The following is a 19,243-nucleotide window of genomic DNA, read 5'->3' on the forward strand; positions in this document are numbered from 1 at the left end:
TGCCCTCGTAGCTTCATTTGCTCTAAATGAAGGTTAATATTCGGAGTGACATGAAAGGTGTTTGATTAGCCTGCGCTTCACCTGTTTTTCTTCCCGTTGCCTGACTCCTTTGTCTGTTTGTTTCGCGCCGCATCGCCAAAGGCTCAGCTGCATATTCATGGTCCCGAGCCTGTTGCAAAATTCCCTCCAAATATTTAATATTATTTTGTCCTCAAAGGGGGGAAAATAACAAATGAAATAAATGTAATATTAAAAACTGTGCCAATTACAACACAGACAAGAGTCCTTGAAAAACACATGTTGACATTTAGCACACGCCGTGTCCCCACTATTGACATTTTCGAGATGTGAATTTGCATTCAGCTGGGGTGAGCGGCGCACACTCATGCACACACACACACACACACACACAGGCTCATCACAGGGTGTGGCCACGGCTCATAATTGTGTGTGGTTTGCCCATTAACTTTGAATGATCATTTTTGCTGCACTGTAAAGCTCTCTATTTCTCACACTCTCGTCCTAATTCAATTATCTCACACCCTTGTGTTTGTTAGTGCCTGATTTTCCGCTGAATGAACTGTCATTATGTTTGCCTAATGACTACCCATATTAGTGCAGCTTAATAGTAATTGAACCGGGGGTCTGTTACAAAGGTAGAGAATGACCTGGGCTCCAACCCCCTCCACCCCACCCTCACCCTTCAGAATGAAACCTCTCCTGCTCCTGTTGCACAGCCCTGTTGGTTTAGGTGAGGTGGGGGCATATTTAACTTAAGTGAGGGAGATAATTGAAGTGAACCCTCCCCACCCCACACAACCCCCCCTCTTTGCTTGCCCTGTTTAAAGAGCCATCTCGAGCACACAACAGGGGCTGAAAAATAATGTGCTAGCTGTGGCTGTGACAGTTTTTTCCCACACAATCCTCAGTTTTCATTTCCCAGTTTCTCATTGGCAGTGACTGGGAGGACCGCTGAGCTTAGCAAAGGGTTAGTGTTGGTAACGGTGCTTTGGAGGCTGCTTTTGTGTGAATGTGTATGTGTACTTTGCAGTGTGTGTGTGTGTAACTGTAGTGTTATTCTGTTCTGGGGCCAACTTTTATGTGTTTGCTACTGTGGTTCAAAAACCCACCCATGACCTCTGCCCCCTCCACTTGCTTTTGTCTGTGTAGGTGTGTGTGTGTGTGTGTGTGTCTGTTCATACATGCTAACAGCTTTGTGCTACTCAAACACAACAAACATCGCCATGTATCTACAGATTAAAAAAATATACACACTCATTGGGTGCTTTAGATAAAAAACATACCACGATCTGTGTGTGTGCTTTTGTGTCTCGTTGTTTGAACTAATAATTGCGGGTTCAATTTAGATTTGTTTTAATACCATCTGACCTCTGACATCTCCTGCTGAGGTTGAGGTCGAGCCTGGGACCAGAAAGACAGGAAGCAGTAGAATTAAAAGTTTGTTACTGAAGTAGGAAGCTATAAATAATCTTTCATCTCTCACATACACACACATGTACCCCACATTAAGACACAGACACCACTCACGCATAACGCACAGTCCCTCTCACTATTATTAGCTCTGTAAGAACAAAAGAATTTCTCTGGTAATAGAGCCAAGCTGGGAGTGTGAGTGTGTGTCTGAGTGTGTGTCTGTGTGTGTGTGTGTGAGGTGTCTGCCAAAAAAAGTGTTTAAAGATTTAGTTTCCATAAGTTGGCTTCGGTCACGGGACTCATAAATATTTAGCCATTAGGAGGACCTTCTAAAGAGCACTCCCCATTCTTCTCCAATGCGGCGCACTGCCTCACTCTTTCTGGGAATGAGGCATGACGTGAGGGACGTTTATTTCTAACACCTTGGATCCGAGAAGCTGGGATGGGGCTCTTCCCGCCAGCGCACTTCGGTTTTGATTGGTTTAACACATCGACAATTAGAGAAAGGCAGATCTGGTGCACTGGTTTTGAAATCAGTGAAAATGTGGCGTGATGAAAGAGAACACTGGCTCTGGTTCGAGGGCACGATCATTTGTGGTTGTTTTATAAAATCTGAAATAAGTTGAGGACAGGTGCACGTGTGGGTGTGTGTGTGTTCATAGACTTATGTCTGTTAGAAATGGCAACACTTGCACATAAGCGTTTAATTCTTTTTTTCGGTATATGCTTGGTCTTTTCTGCTCAATTCTATACCAGATTTTGAGCTTAAGTTTTCCAGCGTATATTTGATTTCAATTGCATGATTAGATTGTTGTTAGTGTATAGTTTTTTTTTGTTTTTTTCTGTCATTTATTTAAGAATTACTTTTTTCATTGGGAAAATGGCAATTCTATAAATCATTGCTGAAATTTTTTTTCTCGTTCTGAGACCTGTATTGGATCTGATTTGGCTCAGTGTGTGTTACATGTTGTACCAGTAGATACCATTGTGTGTTTTAAAATGACATTACAAAATGCATATTTTCAAACATGTATACAACTTCTGGTTCTGAAAATATGCTACGATACTGTAGCTATTTCTTTGTTTCAGAGTTTGTATAATGTGTACGAAAGTACGTCGAAACTTATTCCACCCGTGTCTTCATGGACAGTTCATAAGCATATGTCACTGTTGTGTTCTGTCTGTGTGTGTGTGTGTGTGTGTGTGTGTCTGTGGCAAGAGAGGGGAAACACGTGTTTGTCTCTCACTGACATTTGCTAGCACAAGGCTGGTACGCCGCCACTCCTCCCCTCCCTTGTCCTCCCCTGTCCTGCCATGAACCCCTCCACCCGTCCTGGTGCCAGCCACCAACTAGACAGCCTGGTCAGGACAAATCCAGTAAAAATGCTTTAATATTCCGTTCTGACTTGAATTTAGATAATATTTTTCTATTGATAATAGGTTCAGCAACTCAGATATCAATGCTGTAGCCCCATTGATGCAGTGTCCTCAGTTACTGAAATGAACCAAAATGAAAGGGTCACAAAAATGTAAAATAACAAAAATGCAAAATTGCCCCATAAAAGAAGAAAATGTAAAAAAATATATATATATATATATCTATATATATAACTACTGATGTAGTTAATAAAAATAAACCTTTTGGTAAACTTTTCAAAGCTTCATGAAAAAATTGATGAATTAATTATGTCATGCTTCCTTTGTGAAATCTATTACACACGTCTCTTAAAAACAGGTTTTCTAATGTTCCTGTTTGTGTTGCTGAACGTGAGGGTGGACATTACTTGACTATGACTCTGTGTGCATGCGTGTGTGTGTTAGTGACTCATACTGTAGTTGGTCCAGCGCTACCCTCTCCTCCATTGTTTCAGCGTTGGGATGGCTGGCCTGACTCCCACCACAAACACAATGGGAAGGAGAATTTAGAAGGGCGATTGGGACTATTGATGATTCATATGTTTATGTCTTACCTTCCTAACTGTACTCCCTGTTCACCCCCCTTCCTCTCTATACCCTTTAATAAAAAGGAGCTTGCGTGTTTAGTGTTGGGACACCAAGCACCTTTGTGTGCCACTGCCTTGTCAACACAAAACAAACAGTATAAGGAAACAGAAAAGACTTTGAAGTACTGAGGCTGTTATAGTTCAGCTATATTACTGTAAAGGGACAATATACCTTTAAATATATTTAAGTTTTCCATGTGACATGTATTCCAAGATCTATTTTTATGATAAGTGCTTCATATCTTTTGCTATCTGGCCCTTTAACTTGACCTTTTTTTCACCTGTACTTTATCAGCTAGTTATTTACTACATTTCCTATATTGCCTTCCAACAACATTCAGGAAGGAGATATGATCTTGTTGTACTCAATCAGACACAGACATGAAGGATAAGGGCAGCATTTAATTGTCATTTGATTACAACTAATGCCAACACACAAAACAGGAACAGGGTTTCAAGATGAACCTTTGTGGCATGGACAGTGCACCAGAATAGCTACTGAAAATAAACCTACTGCCTTCAAAAATCTGCAGGGTTTAATGTGCATCATAAGATTTCAAGCAGCCTGAAGCCTCTATGAAGGCAAAGCGTCACTCTCATCTTGTTCTCAAGTTTTATTTAGAGATTTATAAAAGTGAGTGGCAGCAAAACCACAACCGAATCTTACTCACTGCTAGAGGTTGTTGACTGCTGAAGGTGACGTGTCCCTTTTTTAGAGGATATAATTGTTTCAGATCTGTCGTGAGTAAAATGCTGTGTAACTTTATACATATATTTAGTCCGTCCACCTGATAAAAGTGGAGCAGAGAGGAAAATACCCGTGACATTTTGAAATGTGGTTTCGCTGTTTACTTTAGTCATCTAGGGACAGTTTTTTGGGGGGATCCAGACAGGTTTCTCGGCTTCTCTGTCTCTTTTACTTTTTTTCAGTTTTGTCTCTGCTTGTAGCGGGAATGGCAAAAGCAGAACTGAGGGCCATTAAGTTGAGGAGGAACTGTATTAGAAGTCTTGTTCCCTGGGAAAGCTCCCAGCTGAGATGGGACAGCCATATTGGATAAACAGATGGCCGGGAAGAGGAAAGGACAGGCGAGGAGAGGTGAAACAAAGAGGGGAGATGAGAGAGGAGAGGAGTAGAGGAGGAATGTGGAGAGAGCTTAGGATAGGGAAGGAAAGGACAGGGAATAACAAAGACCAAGAGGTAAGAGAGAAAAAAATAAAAGGTGATTGAGTAAGAAAGGGAGAAAGCAGAGGAGAGGAGAGATAAAAGCTATCCCCCCCCCAAAAAAATGTATTAAGATTGAAATAAAAATAATAAATACATACATTTAATATCAATTTTATATTTCAATATTTTTCATGTATTATATATAATTTTAGGAACAACTTAATACTATAACTAACTTCAGCATAGCTGTTGTGGTGCTTTAGAAATAAAGGTAATGAGACAATGTGTTGAAATTTTTAGAATCCAAAGATCCATTTTGTTTGAGTGAAGTCTTAAAAAACAACAACCTAAAAGTCGAAGCGCAACTTAAAAACTCACAAATTTCTGAGAAATGTGCTGCAACCTAAAAAATGAAATGAGCATTTTAAGCAGTAGAATTATTTACAGCGCTGACTGTTTGCTGCCAGTTTATTCGACTGCTCTAAGCGGCTGCACGTCAGTCAATCACGCGGCATGACAGATCCCCAGGGTGGGGCAGGAGGGGAGCTGATGTTCACATCTCACACCTGAATATTCCCCACTTATAGATTTACCTGAGTGAATAATGTAAGGTCCTGTGATGCACTCTACCTCACTCTGCCCCGCTCGCATAATTTCAACCCCCTCCTCTCCTCCCCTCCATCTACATCCATAAATATTACATGAATTTTCTTTTGGTGAAATTATCCCTACACCACCCACCCTCCCCGTTCAGACTAGAGGGTCTTTTTTCTAGTCTTAGTTATCCTCCTCATACACACACACACACACAAAACCTTTTTTTCCATGACCTATCCAGGAGCAGTGTAATTTTCAAGGTGCAACTGAGTGTGTATGTGTGTGGGTGTGTGAACCTTTCTGTGTGAGTGTGTGTGTGTGTTGGGAAGGGAGGGGTGATTACCGCTGTCCTGCTTTGACCGGTGATTGCACCTTTTCTTTTTTTCTTCACACCCCATAACTAAGTGGAAATTAATAAGCCGTTTTAGGCGTGATCTGTGAACCCTGGGAAGTGGTATATCTCTACAACCCTCCACACATCCACACACACACACACACAGATCCAGAGCCTCAAGCAGCAATGTCTGTCTTGTCAAAGGTCAAAGCCCCCCCCTCCCTCAACAACCTCCCCTCCCGGCACCCCCAATTCTGACAAACTGCGAGCGTGATGGGGTTGGCGGCCGCACACAGTTGGCAAAGATTTGTAACTGTGTCCCTGGTCCATTGCATTTGAATTATTCTGCAGGATGTGATGCCTCCTCCAACATGCACACCCCATACCATGCTTGCTTTACATCAACTGGGAAGAAAAAAAGGTGTGGAGAAGGATGGAGAGAGAAAGAGGATAGGGAAGGACACATGTTTAGTTTAAATTGGTTACAGAGGGAGAAGAGAGAGACGAGCAAAGACTGTGACATGAGATTGAGAAAGAGCAGCAGAGAGAGAGAGATACAGTAAAGAAAGAAAGAAAGAGACACAGAGTGAGTGATTTTGAAAGAGAAAAGGCATGGTGACCATGAGAGAAAGAGAGGGCAGACATCAGAGATGGAGGCAGAGCTAGAGAGAGATATCGGAGCAAAGATGGAAAGAGGGGGAAAAAAAGTTGACTCTGAAATATGAAGAGAGATAGAAAGAGACAGAGAGAGAAAGCGAGAAGAACATAATGAAGGACAGCCAGAGAAGGACAGAAAGAGGGAAATGAGGAAGAGAAGAAGGTTGGGGGGGGGGTAAATGGGAAGATGAACAAGGGGCTGCGAGAGGTAGCGACCAAGGGCAAGAGGAGGAGGAGGAGGAGGAGGAGAGGAGCATGGTGAAGGACAACAGGGGAGGGTGAAAAGAGGACCGGTAGGTTGGCGGGGTGGGGTAGGAGGGGGGTGCAAGGGGGGAACAGGTGGAAGGTTAATGGGCCTGGAGCGGATCCACCAGACGCTCTTGGGCTTGATATATGGGCCCGGGGCCTGGCGCGGGGCGTAGGCTTTCAAAGATATATTATTTCATTTGAGGAGCAGCACCATTCTGGCCGACAACCACCCCCCCGTCACACCCTCCCTTACCCCTGCTTCCACCAACACCCCCCGCAGCCCAGCATTTGTCCAGTGATAGATGACATGCCCCCCCCCCCTCCACCTCCACCTCCACCCCCCACCCCAACACACATGGACAAATTCGCATACAGTAGTGTGCCCCCATAACACACAAACACACTCTCTCACTGCTCATGTGCAGTTTTTTTTTTTCACGTTTTTGTTGTAGTCAGGAGATTTGTCTGACAATTATTTAACAATTTATCAGTTTTCTATTAGTAATTCTTTCTTTCTTTCTTTCTTTCTTTCTTTCTTTCTTTCTTTCTTTCTTTCTTTCTTTCTTTCTTTCTTTGTCACTCCTCCCCCTCCCCTCTGCTGTCAGTCTTCCTACCAGGCTGCAGGCAGGTCTTATGGAAGCCTGTGTGTTTTTTTAAGTTACTATTTTAGTGGTAACAATATCTGTTTGATCAGTAGCACTGGGTAGGAGCAGGAGATTGGTGGTGGTGTGTGTGTGTGAGGGGGGTGGGGGTGGGGGTGGGGGGGTATTCAGGGGAAGGAGAGTGTGGTATGGGTTCACAAAGGCCTCTTTTCATTCATAAATTATTGATCATTTGGCAACACATCACTCTCTCTTTTTCATAAATACTGTAAAACAGCCCTCCTGATTTCTTTCTTTTCAGTACTACCAATACCAAATGGAACAAGTAGATTTTTGGATGAGTTTTGAAGACGCAGTGTGCAGTCCGTCAAAAAAAAAAAAAAGCAGTGTAAATCAGACATAACTGAGGCCTCTCTGTTCCTGGAAGGCTACAGGTTGGACCCGCTGAATGTGTTCCTTCTGTTAAATCGTCCCTTCACCTTAAACGCTGACACCAGAGGTAATACTCCCACAGGCCCCACAGCTATAACATGTACATGTATATGTCCCAGGTGGATACTAGCACTTGAAAAAGTCTCTTTTCCACTGTGCGGACCATATCGAGATAGCAATTGCACACATGTGTTTAGTGTAAAGCTCTTATGGCCTAATATATTTTTTCTCTGTATCAGTATTTATTTCCTGGCATAGCTAAAGCCATTTTCCAAAGCATTTTCCAATAGTATCTGCCATGTTTTGGCTGTTCGACTGCAGGCGACCACTGATCTAACATAGATCGAATTTTCCACTGTCCCCCTCACATCCCTTGATGGTTGTAGACAGAGCTTTAAGATACAACCTTTCCAAATACTGGAATGGTCCCGTAGGTCCAACCTCTGGGGACCGCAGGAGGCCGGAAGGAAGAACAGGAAACTTGTTAAAAGAGAAGATTTAAGGTCGCCCATCCCAGAGGAGCGGCAGCTATAAGGAGACGACGGGGGTTGGGAGGTTTTAGCATGCACTAGGTCTGCTCATCTACTTGTTGCTTTGATGAGGGATGAAAGGCTGTCATGAGGTACAAGTTTACAGAGCTCCGGACAATGATAGACTCAACTGTCCTCAACAACGTTTCCTCTTTCTTGTTCTCCTTCTTCCTCACTTAAGCAATGCTCCTATTAACCTCCTTTAACTCAACTTTTTCTAATTCAATAGGTGGGAAAGAATCTGAATACAAGTGGTTATAGACCAGACATGCAACTGCTGCCCGAGAGACAGATCAAGTGTCTGTACCACCTTGCTAAGCCTTTAAAAGGGATGTATTTTTTAACTTCCATCTGCCTCTGTATTTCTCCATCTCACCCTCCTCTTCAAACCACTGCTGATGAAGTAGCGACAAAAGCAAAAAATTGCCTCCACCTCCTCTATAGTTTTTCATTTTCAAGCAAGTTAACACAGCCTGATTGACATTTGCGAGCACTTTGGGCATTCGGCAGGAGAAAGAGCTGGTTGTGTTTAAGTCTTGTTTGAGGACGATCAGGGTAAAAGCCTTTTTTATTGGCAGGTCATGCTGCTTGTTAAGACGGTGACGCAGGTGACTAGGCTGTGCTGTTAGCCTCGGTGGCCCCGAACTAACACAGTTGTTGTTTCACAAGTTGGCAACAGTCAGTCAAATCAGCAGGGAGAGATAGATGGATTGAAAAGCAGAGGGGAAGTGGGAATGAGAGACAAAGAAAATGGGTAAACAAAGTGGATATGGGGGCTTGATTTAGTTGGCCGGGCTGCTAACAAATCAACTCAACAGCGTGCAAACACTTTACACACTCCACCAAAGTACAAAGCAACTTTCCTCCCCTCTCCTCTCCTCCTCCTCTCTGCTGTGCTTGTAGTTATGAGCCATGTTAAATCTACAGTTAATACAGGAACCTTCCTTAAGTGCCTCCCATCAGAAACTCTGCGAGGCAAAATAGTAGTGCTCGCAGTTCACAGCAGCAGAGGACAAATTAGAAGGTATTGTTATATGGAGGCAGCCTGGGTGTCTGAGGGTGGCAATATGTTGTCAGGCCAGTGGTAAATAAAAGTGCTGGCATTTTGCTTCTAAATAGCTCCCCGCTATAGGATTTCCTGGAGGTCAAGGGGGCAGAGGTTTGGCTGCCGCTGCCTTACGCCCGACCTGCAACCTCTAAACTAACTCACCACACAGAACTATGCAAACCTGTCAGCTAATTTATCTTCCTCTTTTACGCCTGCCTACTTTTCGTCTTCGTAAAAGACACAGTTTGGAAAGTATCAAAGCACCAATAGCTATAAAAAGGACATCCAGTCAAAGGGTTTCACTGTGTAATAAGAAACCCAACATTTGATGACGAGCTGTTCATGCATTCATATTGGGACAGGATTAAAGATTATATGTTTTTTACGGACTGATAAGTTCTGTTTTACTTGATTTACTTTAATAATACAATTCAAAACCAAATATGCATGAGTGACCAGACCAGATACCGTAAAAAAAAAAAAATAATAATACAGTAATAATCACTCTTAAAATACCATAATGGAACTGACACAATGAATGAATAATAGGCCAAATCTATATCTTTTGGGATACTGAATGGCAAACTTCTTCAGGCAAAGGTTCTGTTTCCCTTACTGAGTCTGAAACACAACTCTTCAACTGGCTTTTCAAGTGAGTATAAGAGAAAAGAAAAAAAAACCACAAAGCACCCCCAGGTTCTTATGTTCCGATGTTGCGTGGCCTCAATTATCTGCGTGTAATCCAGCCTGCCTAGAGGTTGTGCCTGTGTCTGCCGCTTTCGTCACTGGGCTGTCAGCAGTTGTCCCCCAATGTCTATTTTTGATGCTTATTTACAGCATGTCTATTCTGGACAGGGAGTGGGGAGGCTTTTGGAAGGGGACGGGGGGGGGTCGGGGTCCAGGAGACAATAGATAAGACAGTGGTGGAGCAGAGTCGACAGCTTGCCGGGTAGTTTTACACAACTCGAAGAGCTGAGGGGTATTTATATTCAACTGGTAAGGCCAGTGATTGAATTTGCACAGCGATGAGTGATGCATGCAGTTCATAGGAGTAACACTAGACATTGTGGTTGTGTTGTGACGACGGGTAAGAAATTTCAATGGGGCCGCACGCCAAACAACGACCCAGCCGAGAAAATGGCTTTAGCTCCGCTCGCAAAGTAGGACAAAGACACCTGTTCCCTATCCCTACTTTCAGCGTTCCTTTCTTTGCTGGTTTTAATTTTCCTCTTGCTCATTTCGTTTACACCACACCAGAACTTTTTTTTATTACTCTCACACCATTCCTTCTTCCTCACCTCTCCATCTGTCAATCTTTTTTCTCTATTTCTCCCAAAACGCCTTAACTGCAAACCTGGCACGAGCCGCAAATAAATGATTCCATACATATGCAATAAAGGCATGGCACTAAAAATAGGCATTACAGCATTGCGTTCTTTTAGGATTGCGCCCTCTCAGAGGGGGATAAAAAGAGGCTTTTCAACCAAGCTTAAACAATGACGAGCAATAAACCAAATATGCAGCAAGGGGACTTGCTGAGAAAGGTGTCGACAACACCGTTAAACCTCTGGAAATGAACCAGGGATGCTGAACAAAAACCAAGAAAGACAAGGTTTCAGGTGGCAAGCCGCAGTCTCACCTTCCCTTAGGCCAATACTTTATGCGCCACATGTTGCACTGCACTTCCCATTGGCAGCAGCACCACTAGGCCTCATACTGCCACAGCAGCGCTATGTGCAAGATGGCTTTCCCCTAACGCAGATGCATTCGTGGCAGTTTCTGTCAGAGGAGACCTGGAGATGCACTTCAGGAAGAAGCAGGGCTCCATCTGTTCTGCAGCATTGCGGGTTTGATGCCTCGTCTTCCTTGTACTTCAACTGTTTACATATCACAAGAGCTTCGGAAATGCTCAATTAGTTAATTCAGATATTTAATTTGGGCATCAAAGGCTGTCATCTCTGGAGCTGTGCCACATTTGGATGAGAACTCACAGCTGTCTGCTCTAAAACCCTGTTAAACCTCCCCATCAAAAAAAAAAAGAGCCCCCCACCTCACCCCACCCCACCCCCATCCCAGCGCGTCAATCCCTAATGGGAATCTGTGTCTCCCGCCCTCTCAGACAGAAAGCATCACCGCGTCAGTCTCTGCATTTTAAAACAGCTTTAGTCTTCTCAGCTGGGTTAAGGTATATTGCATATGGTATGTGTGTGTCTGTGAGTATATGTGTAGGTCTGTGTGTAGGAGGTTGTCTCTACTGTTCTGAATAATACAAAAGGGGAGAGCCTTTAGCCTGTTGTCTTTGTCTTTGTCTCCTGTTTATTTGTCTTGTATTGCCCTTAATGCAAAGACAACCAGACAAGGATTATGGGGTCATTTCCCACAGTCAATGAAAGTCACACACACACACAGTTCCATCCAGTTGCACAAAAACACTCCTGTTTTCATACATACATCCTGTTTCTCACCAACAACTGACAGCATCATGACCATTTAATAAAGTGAAATGCAAAACCCCACTTTTAACTGACACACACACACAGAGGTTCACCCACACCTACACACACTGACCTCCTCACCTTCTTATATTGCATCCTACCTTTCATACTCAACACACAAACACCAAGTCATAAATTGCAGCATTAACTCAAATAATGATTGCACGGCATGAAAATCCAATGGCTGCGGCTTAATGCCCAGGAATCGCCGAGTAGATTAAGCTCTGGGTGAGTGTTTGTGTGTGCTTGGGGAGTGTGTAAGGGGGGTGTTGATGGATCGATAGGATTTCTATGATCAGTACCTCCCAGCCAGGAACCTTCCAGACATTCAGCAAGCGCAACTCATTTTACATTTGAATGGCATTCATTCTCTATGTCTGCGTTTGACGTCGGACGGGAGATGTAAAGCAGAGAGTGGAGTGGCGGGAAAGGAGCAGGAAGCTGCATGTGTGTGCATTTAAGTGTATATGCATAATATTGCTAAGCATTTGTATGCGTGTCTATGTGCAAGTATGCAAGTCTTGATATGATTGCATCCAAGCGTGTGTGTGTGTGTGTGTGTGTGTGTGTGTGTGTGCATGTTGGAGTGAAGGAGGAAGGGTTACTTTTGGGAGATACCATTCCCTGGGCTACATGTGTATTAGTGGTCTAATGTTCATGTGAATAATTGATTAGGGCTTCTCTGTGTTTTTGATAATTAGTTGATAGCTTCTTAGCTCTAAGCCCTGAGATTTCACGTCTGCGTACGTGAGAGAGAGAGAGAGAGAGTGTGTGTGTGTGTGTGTGTGTGTGTGTGTGTGAGGTGGGGGGTAGGTAGTCCACTTCTGAGGTATCCTGAAAACAATAACTTTCAAAAAAGGAAAGAAAAAAAAAAACTCAATTCCTTTAAGCCATGCACTCATGGATTAACTTTCCCCAGAAATGAGGCAACAGTATATGTTTCTTTCTCATAACCTAATTTTTTTCCAGAGTTCTCTTTTTTTCTCTCAAGTGCTTCACATATGATTGCTGGATGAAGTTGAGCTCCACACTCCTCTCTTTAGAGACTGTTCCACCTGCATGACTTTAGATGGACCTTCTCAACAATTTCATATGCTTATACTAAAAAGCTGCCAGATGTTACCTGAAAAACTTTGTACACGTCCAGTAAACAGACTCACCATAGCAGACAACAATAAACATCGCTTGCATGAAAAGATATCCATTGAAATTCATGTCAGGCCTCTCACTGGTCTGTTCTCTTGCCTTATTGATTTTTCTATCTTTCATATGCTTATGCATCAAGTAAAAACGGAATAGGAAAGTTTGGGCATGGTTGGTTCATCCTCAAATCCCTGCGCTGATATCAGACAGTGAAGAGGGTTTGTTGCCATCGTCAGCGACCTTGAGAAAACGAGACGTTCTTCCCCCTGCAACACACAGACCCACTGAGATACTTTGTTTTTCCTGCCTCATGAATGTCATGCCAGGCTTCTTGCGTATTCTCACAGATATGTGTGAGTAAGTGCATTGGTGTATGTGTGCGTACACTGGTTTAAACTAACGAATTAACCTTGCAATGATCCATTATTTTTACCTGTAACAGCTGTTGTATCAAGACTCTTCTGCATCTCTGTTTTTTATTTATCATATACTTTCATATTTATTAAGGACACAAACTGTTACACTGGTTTGCTTAGGTGTGCAGCTACTGAGTTTCCTGTATCAGCAAAGCAGGAAGACCTTATTAGGCCCACTCATCTTGACAAGGCTCAGGACAAAAGGATGCTGTGTGGAATGAAAGGACAGATGGGGGGAGGGAAAGGCGGGAAAGAGAGCATGTCCAATCATTGGCTTGGATTTTGTTTTTCCTTTCTACCACAATCCTGGGACAAGAAGAAGATGAATGTCATGAATATTATTGGGATGTGTAGACAAATGAGATCTGAGGATGGAGAGAGGGAGTGAGCACGGCCAATCGAAAGCGGAATGTTCCTCGGGGTCAGAGGTCAGCCCCCAGATTCTGTTAATGCAGTCACCGTGGGAACCGATCAATCTCAGTGCCCCAGTGGTATCGATCAGACGTGGGCACATGCACACGTGGACGCTCACTTAGACACAGTGTAGCATTCTTTCTGACCCACACAAACAGCATTCATTTGCTCTTACTAAACATCCTCTGCCCCTTTCTGTCTCTATCTCTCTCCCCCTTTAACAAACACACACAAAATACCTGGAATGCATTTTTTTTTCTTACCCATAGTTAACTTAAGTGGGGGAAAAAAAACTTACTTTGACTATATTTGCTCATCCTTCTAGAAACAAAATACATAGCTTTTTTACAAATACTATCAATGCCTTTGCCATTAGAATGAACACTAAAGGACACTGCTAATATTCAACGCCTTCTTTATGTTTATTGATACTGAAAAAACACATTCCATTTGAAAAATGTATCAACTAAATGCCACATAACTAATGGTTTATTCAAGGACATGAACGGTTTAGCATTTAAGTCCAAACTGATTTTCTACTCACATACTACTATACTACTATTGAGCTCAAATATTATTCATGCCATCCTCTAATGCCAAATTTAAAAAAAACATGGCGATTTTCATCCTTAGTTCCCTCATGTGCCAGAAAGTGTTTGCCTTAGTTCTGAGCTGCACACATAATCCACTTGTTTACCACAGCAGTTTTCATGCACAATGCACCACATATTTTCCACACCAGTCTAACCTCAGCATTGTGTCCTATAAACTAAAAGTTATTCTGCGGACTGAAGGATTGTGTGTTCTCTGTTGCCTCATATTCTCCTTAAAAGCTTGCTGTCAAAGAAAAGCCACATGACTTTTACAGATTGCTCCACAGTGTCCCGAGTGAATACATGCTGTTGAAACACTGGTAGTGCAGTGTTTGAAATATTGATTGAATAGTACATGGACCTGTTTCTAAAGCTTTAAAACTGACTAAAATGCACAATCCCAAAGAGGAAGATGAGTTGTTTTTTTCTTTCACAAAAAGAATTGTTAAAGTCAGAGAAATGCTTCCATTCAGACAGAAGGCCTTCTTGTGACAACGGTGATATTTTCTGAGCTCAGAGAGATGCCTGTGGCATCTCTATAGCTGTTTAGGGACATAATAACAGTCTAGGGTTTCTGTGTGCTCAGTTGGAGATAAATCCACAGGCATTCTACACTACCTGATATGTTGGATTAGAGATACATGCAACCAACAAACAGGTGCCAGTGACATGAAATGTTGATGAGCATGCACGCAGTCATATACATGTCATATACTGTACTGTATACATAGCGTGCATTCACACTACAAATCACAGTGAGTGGTATCAAGCTGATATTAAGTCTGCTAGCTTTATGCAGATATGCATATATGTGTCTGTAAATGCCTGATGTTTCATTTGCGGTTTTTGTCTTTGACGGCAGAAACAAAAATGGGTCCATGTTGGTTTGAATTGTACTACATTAAAGAGACTAATCCAACCACTTTAACCACAGTTAAATAAACTAATTAAATGTTTAGTTTTTCCAAATATAAGTCTGACTCCTATTCCTATGAGAATGTGTGAATATAAAAATATGTACAAAAAGGCATAGAATATGTGGTTAAAGTAAATGAGTCATCATTAGAAAAGCAGAACAAGAGTTTGTCTTTAGTGGTTGTAATTCAATGACTGTATTCACACAAAAAACATCCATTATTTCTATGAACAGCACCCTCAAGTTTTTCTGTAACCATTGCATGAACATTATGGTACTAGGCAAAGGCTTTCCTCAACCAAACTAATGAAGGTCAAACTGATATTTAATATTGTCCAGGTAGAAAAAGCTTTTAATTGTCTTTCATTTGTAAATGAAAGAATATTGCGTGTGTTTGTGTGTGTAGGTCAGTTTACTAACATAACGGGTGACCAACAGGTGTACGAGTAGTAGTATACTGTACTGTAGCTGCTGCTGCTTTACACTCTTGTCTGCTGGCTGACAAATTTAGTTTTACTGAAGCTTAGTTGTTCTGCATATTATCACCAATATTATCATTCTTCTCTTCAGCAAGCAGTGCTTACCGCCCACCCTCCGCCCAAGCTAGCAGCGCAACTGGCCACCTGCTCATTTTCCCAGCATTCTTATCACCCCGCAAACCTTAGCATTGACATCCATTTGGACTTTATGCCTAAACAAGATAAACAAGAGCTGGTTTGGGAATAGGTGAAAAGGGAGGAGGAAGTGAAGGGCGGGTGCATGCACTTGTCCAGTCCGTAGAACAGGAACAAGAACAAGTACATGGACACCCGAAGCCCACCTCTCCCAACCCACCAGGTCACATAGCTGGAACATCCCAGGGATTTAGTCACACACGCTGATATTATTTTCTGGTGTACGCAACTCTATTTGCGGCTTTTGAAAGTTATAGCGGCTAAAAATGATTTGCCGTGGTATTTGGTTGGCATTTGCTGCTTTATTTGACCTCAAATAAGACACAGGTTTGAAGATGCTCAAGAGTGAGCGGATATTTTTAAAAGGATGATTTAGCTCCTTTGTAATTTGGTCTTTGTTAAGAGACAGCAGGATGGATAATAGGCAAATAGACTGGTAATAAAAATGTTAGCTTAGGTCAACAGGGCTGCATGTGCTTCCACAAGAAAAAGTATGAAGCACCTCATGATTTGTGAAACGCTGATGACCAATTAGCTGAACAAAATCCTATTGTTGGCGATGGAACCCCACACTGAGACTCTTTTCAATTAAATTACCACGCTAAACTGGAAATGAGCTACAGTACGTTCAAGCACGGCATAATTAAGTGTTCGCAACACTCTGAGAACAACAGGCGCTGTTCTAGGTGAATTAATGCCTGTTCCCAGGTGAATACAGGGCCTGTTTGGCTCAAGGCGAACAGATGCCAAGACAGGACTGCACCAAAGGACGGCTGCTAGAGACGCATGAGCATTGATGTCAGCTTCAAACCTCACCTGTAGTACTCGGAGACAGCATTGATTCTTGTCCAGCAGAGAGAAACGGAAAGACAGAAGCGCAGCTATTGTTTATGTACAAGTCGTTTGAGGCAGATAAACTCATCGTCTGCGTGTGTGTCTGTTCTCCCCTCTGCGTTAAAAAAAAAAGAAGAAAAAAAAAAGAAACATGATTCTCTCCATTCATTAAGGCTCCACAGAAGGAGATTCCATTAATCTGTTCATTAGGCCACATCAAAAATGGAACTACTTATTAAAATCAGATCCAGCTGTGTACTCTCGTTAAAGCCCGCCGTACCGTACGAAGCTTAACAATGCTCGTGGCACTAGACCAAAACCCGGCCACAAGAAAGGGGGGAAAAGATTCTACTACATTGGCCTGTTTTGACTCAACACACCATGATAATTGCTCTACTCTTAGCAGGGGGCTATGAATAAACATTACTTTTGTCAGGGAGCGTCTGAATGCTCCATTTCCAATTAATTTACATTTGCCCAGAAATGGAGGGAATACGTATCTGCTCTTAATCTCTATGTTTTATTTTCTCAATTTCCCCCAAGTCTTTTCTCATTCTCTCATTCCCTGTCTGGCACTTTCATTCCCCCCCTCTCACCCGCACTCTCTTTCTTTTTCTAACTCTCTCTCTGGAAAATCCCATTAATCTCAGCCAGTGGTTTTGAACAAAAGCTATGGGCTAAGCGATTGATCCGGGCATTGATCCCACTCGCCTGAACGATCATAAAGGTGTTAAATTGGTTTCTTGGAGGATATGTATTTTTCATTGCTGGCTGCTGCAAGTAGAAGTTCCTGCTTGGAATTTTTCTCTCTCTTTTTTTTACCCAAACACTGGTGATAATATTAAAATATTAAATAGATCACACCTTGAAAAGTAGCATTAAATGTGGATTTTGAGGCTGGTCTGAACTGATTTCTGGGGAGTGTTTTTTTCTGCATGAGCATCAACTTTAGAAGCTAAATCCTTATAATGAGTTTTGCTCTGTCCAAGGACAGGTAAAAACTTGGGATTGTCAAAATGTGCACAAAAGTGCAGAGCAAACTCCTTCATTCATATTGTTGTAAATTCTTTCATGAATTGTTTCTGTGAAGCTAATTTAGTGTTTTGAAAGGTTTTGCCATGGGTAAGTATTGAAAAGCCTCTACTTTGAGAAAAATGAACATTAATGTTCATCGGCAGTAGGTTTAATTTAGTTTATGATGAGCATACGGAGAAAGAAACAACTGCCACTGAAAGGTAGAGGGAAATTTCAAGTCCAATATTATCTTAAGTATAAGTAACAAATCTCCCAAAGTAACTAGTAATTATGTTTATTATTAGTTCTTAAAACTGTAGAAATAAATGTGAATTACAGTGGTTTGTTTCTGTACTTTTAAGGCAACACAGGTGCTACATAAAAAATGGTCAGACTATCATGAACATTGTGACAGGTAGCTGATAACATATTCTGCCCAATGTGGGTTATACATCAAGTGGGATAGAAAAGTGTTTATTTATATTTATTTATAGAATAAATGAAGAAGATATATTCAATTTATTCATATTTATTATGTTTTTCTTTTATTACCTTCCTTGGTTTTCATGAAGACATTTGAATTTTGCTACTCGTCGTGTTGCGGCGCCTCCGGTATTGGGCTACAAAAAAAAATACATGTAAACATGCAATGGAGGGGGAGGGAGAAAGAAACATGCTGTGCTACTGTCAAACCTATAACCGTGGTCACTAATGTTTGGTTTGTTAATATTTTCAGTTTTATGTTAGTGATACAGTTAGTCATGAAATGGCAAACCGTGATAACAGTGGTAATACGTGTGTTGTCTATCACTTGGCGGGAAATGGGGAAGTGAGAAACAACAACACAACAAGTTTGTTTCCTACTGAGTCGACATTGCTGGAAACAGTAAACTAGCAACTGGCAATGTTATCTTAATTTTCCGTAGGTGAGATAAGAAATGACAAACTAAATACATCATGATTTATTGCACCGTTGAGTTCAACATGCTGCTTGTTTGAACTTTGTAGTATCATATTCTGAATAAATTCATTTGAAAGGCCAGCAATCAGCCACTGGCAATCAGCCAGTGTTTTACTGACTGTGTTTTCTATGGCACGTTTATAACATCCAAGACCCGCCAGCATGAAAACACAGGACGAATCGGTCGTCAGCTCCATGTCAGAAAGTTCATACTATCTGAGCGAGCAGGCAGCAGATCTTGTAAGATCAGGCGCCATGAACGTTGCTCATTTGACAGAGCAAAGGAAGAGCTTGTCAGGGAAACAGCTCATGTCGCTGGTACTTAAAAGGTCAGCGAACTGAACCCCAACCCCTGGCCTGCCCTCACGCCTGCTTGTCTGTCACCAGTCCCCCTCTTCCAGGCGGGTGTCCCCTGCCCTCGCCTAGGCTGCTATCAGCCGCCGTCATCCCCTCTGAGCTGCCCCTCTTTGATAACCCAGGCCTCTTGTCAGAGAAGAGCTTCCAGGCAGGCAGACTGAGGACAGCCCTTTGATGAGGACCCCGACACTTGCCAGCTCCACTGACATGCAGGGGGGGTCCTTTGAAGAGCCTGGGCCTTACATGTACCCATCCTTCCACACACACATACACACACACACACAGTTACTTCCAGGGTCCTTAGATGGAGGGACGAAGAGGATCGAGGCACAGCAGAGAGAACTCCCTCCTTTGACTACCTTCCTTGCTCTCTGG

General features: G+C 42.4%; 1 protein-coding gene across 1 annotated transcript in view; it reads left to right on the forward strand.

Annotated features, from left to right (window-relative positions):
- Window positions 1–19,243, forward strand: part of nr5a2 (nuclear receptor subfamily 5, group A, member 2) — a 66,494-nt gene that overhangs the window by 17,473 nt on the left and 29,778 nt on the right. The gene's annotated exons all lie outside the window — the stretch shown is intronic.

Source organism: Trachurus japonicus, chromosome 4 (genome assembly GCF_045865225.1).
Source record: "Trachurus japonicus isolate A0001 chromosome 4, Traja_1.0".
Classification (NCBI taxonomy): Eukaryota; Metazoa; Chordata; class Actinopteri; order Carangiformes; family Carangidae; genus Trachurus; species Trachurus japonicus.